A 3,627-nucleotide genomic window follows, 5' to 3' on the forward strand; every position below is an offset into this window, starting at 1 on the left:
TAAACTTTACAAGTTTGTTCATTCTTATGCACTTTAAATTTTAAAAAATCTTATCTTTAAAGTTTGATTAGGGCTTATAAATATATTGTGTTTAGAAGTTATTTTTTATAACAGTTCTGATTTTGGCAGGGAGAAATTTTATAGCATCTCCATGTTTTGTTTTTATTCACAATATCTTATTTCTTCCCTTCACTTCCACAGGTATTTAAGGAATTTAACTATATTCCTACAATGATGTCTTTCTCAGAACCATCTCAGAAAAGGCAGATTTAATTTTGACTTTGAATTTTCATTAATGTTCCTTTTTTTTCATATCTTTTCCTTCAAGCTTATTTTCCTAGCAGTTCAGTAATTCTAGTCTCATTTCCAGCTCAGCCTGAATGCTTTGAATTTCAGATGGATTGCAAACCACCTCCTAGACTTTCAGAGGGAATGGCTTGAGTTACAGAGAAAAGGGCAGTAGCTTTTTACAATCCTTGGTGTACCTTCTCCTGACCTTAATCTGAAGACAAAATGTCTTAAATTTGATTATGATAATAATAATTTTAAAAACCATAGCTCCTTTTGTGTTCATTGCAACACTAATTTCTCTAAATGAAAAACATAAAGAATCAGCTAAAGTAGTACACATGGGTTTATTTGGCAATAATGGTCCATCTTTTGCACTTGATTTTACCTGTACAGTCAGCAATAAGGGTGCCAGGTTATGGCTGCTCAAACAAGGGCAAAACATGATTTGTGACTTGAGATATTTCCTGGGCAGCCCAAAGGAAAGCCTCAGACATTGGCAGCCACCTACTTCAGCACTGAAGTCACTGACACTTGCTCTGCATCTGCAACAGTTGCATGAATTCCATTCATTGACCTATATGTATTTATTTTGTCTCATTCCAGGTTTCTCAATACATTTCTTGCAAATCACTGAACAGCTTACAAATCCAGTCTATTAAAACAATTGTATCAGGTTTTGCACCCAGTCTGTCTGGGTCCCTATTTAATCTTAGAAAATGAACTGTATTGCAGAAGCCATTATGTTGTTAATGCAAGCAAATGATGTTTAAGGGAGCTTGGGTACCCCAGCAAATCTCCTTTTATTCTGCAGCTCTTTTCTTGCTTGAGTTTTGTTAATTTTTTGAGTGCTGCTCATGAAGCCAGGAAAGCAGTAAAGTCTTTGAAAAGCATGAAATAAATTCTGTTCAGTGAGTGGGTAATTGTTCAAGGTCATCTGTTCGTTGTCTTTGTCTTGATTGTTTGAATAAGTAGCTAATAATGGGGCTGAACCGTGAATGAATTATTATCCATAGGGCATATTTTGGGGAGTGTCAGGAAATATTACAGGGTAATTAAGGTTATCCAATAGGAAGGCTGTGTTACCAGCAGATGTCTAGTAATTACTATGTTTAAAAAGTGTGGGGATTAAACTAAGATTATAGCTTTTATATTGACTGCCTTTACAAGTCAGACTTGGAATTTATTCAGTTTATTCTGCTGCCCTTTTTCTTTTGTTCTGATTCTGTCACTTAAATTCCAACTTAAACACAGGCCTTTCCTGCTGAATTAAAATAAACATCAGCAGATGGTATGCAGTACATGTGTATACAAAATAGCAGTGTGGCTATTGAGGACTACAAAGATAACTGCATTGAGAAATACTGCTACTATTTATTTATTAACAAGTTCTGATTCCATTCTAGGGCTTGTGCATTAGGTCTTTCAGGTCCTAAAATAGTGCAAAGATTCCTTTCTCTAAATATTTTTCAATACTGTAACAGTGTTTAATATGAAAGGAGAGCTCAATTGTTCATTGAAATTTCATTTGTTGATTTGGATATCTTCAAGCAAATCCAAAAGTCCTGAGTACAAAGTTTTGTTGTTAGTACTGACCCTAAGCTGGCTTAGTGCTACCAGAGGCCAGGGAAGGGGAAGCATTTGTTTAGTCCCCGATCCAGCAAATTTGATTTTAGCAGATGGGCTGAAGGGAGATAATGTAATGGACAAGTATCTGTGGCATCTGGAATGTCTGGATTTAGCACAGTTGACTGGCACTGGGGTGGGGAGGGCAGCGTGGAAGCTGTCTGTGCACACTGAGCCTCAGAGGGAATGAGAAACCTCTCAGGAGAAAAGGGTGATGACTAGGAAGAAAATGTAGGGCATTGAGTGTTTATAGCCATAAAAAAGGAAAAGTGGGAGGTTTGAAAAATGGAGGAGAGCTATAAAATGAACATGACAGGAAAGGGAAATGTGGACAACATGAGTAAAGGTTTTGAGCAAGTGTTTATGTGGTATATGGGACCTTTTCAAAGAGGAACGCACTGGCAGATTGGTTTTTTCCTTAGCCATAATTTAAAAACACAATTGAAATAAAAATTTCACTTTGCAAATTGTATGTAACATCCCAAAGTCTAAACCCCTTTGATTCTGGCCTACCAAGTCTTTGCATAATTTCTCATCTGACTAGCATTAAGCAGGGTAAGCTTTTTACTTCTTTATTTTGCATGCTGCTGGCAGTGCAAGAGGAGATTACACAGGAGTGCTATGGATTTGGAAGTCTGGCTCCCATGTTAGTGGTTTTTGTTGGTGTGGGGCTACCAGCAGGTGAATCAGCCCATGGCAAACGCTGTTGGTTGTTGCAGACCAAGCCCTGCTCAATCTGCCTGTAGCTATCTTATGCAAGAGATAGCCATTGGTGCACAAGCTGTAATTTCAGAAATTATTATAACCACACTAGAAGGAATCCACTAATATTTTCTTGTCAGCTTCTTTGGCTTTTCAGTTAAGTACAAAGGCAAATGTTACATTTTATGGCAAAGGATTGTTCTGATTCAAAAATGCTGATTATGTACATGCATGTATGAGCAAAGAAAAATAAGCAACAGTAACCTGACATGTCAATGTGGGAAAGTGTGGATACTAGGATGAAACTTTGTCATGAACTGTCTAGGATGTCCAATGTGCATTAATTGTCTTAATTGCATGTGGGATCTCATTGAAGTCCAAGGCATTTTTCATATCTAAAATTAAGGGCCATGTGAAGTTTTTTACTTGGCTAAAAAACATTCTTACAAAATTCTCGCTTGAAGAAATTAATGAAAGCTAATACAGTTCAGAATCAAATCTAAAATTTCTGATATTTAAAAATTTATTATAATCCAAATGGATTTTCTTAGATATAAATTTTCAAAAAACCCCAAAATTAGGACTTTTCATGTATCAACCCCTATTGGTATTAATGCTTGACTGGTGTAGAGGAAAAGCTGAGAACATGGAAGGGGAAGGACAGGGAAGGGCAGAAACAACTAGCAAAACATTTGAGATTTCTCATTGAGATAAATGATACATTTGAGGCAAAGATAGAGGTGTAATATGAAGTGTCTCTGAATTTTTCTGCTTGTGATTATTCTGAGTTAAAGTCCATACTCATCCATGCACATTATAAAGGCATTTTCATCTGTTTAGGTTTCCTCACTTTTTAAAGTGCAGACCCCTCATCAAAGCAATTAAGAGCCTCAATACCTATTAGTCCCTTCAGTGAAATACTGTAGTGCCTCTTGTTTGTATTCCAAGTCATTGATATCCATATGTTAACATGATAAATGGTAAAATCTGATGCAAAATGCTCCAAGCCTT

The sequence above is a fragment of the Melospiza melodia genome, chromosome 11 (genome assembly GCF_035770615.1).
Source record: "Melospiza melodia melodia isolate bMelMel2 chromosome 11, bMelMel2.pri, whole genome shotgun sequence".
In the NCBI taxonomy this organism is placed as follows: domain Eukaryota; kingdom Metazoa; phylum Chordata; class Aves; order Passeriformes; family Passerellidae; genus Melospiza; species Melospiza melodia.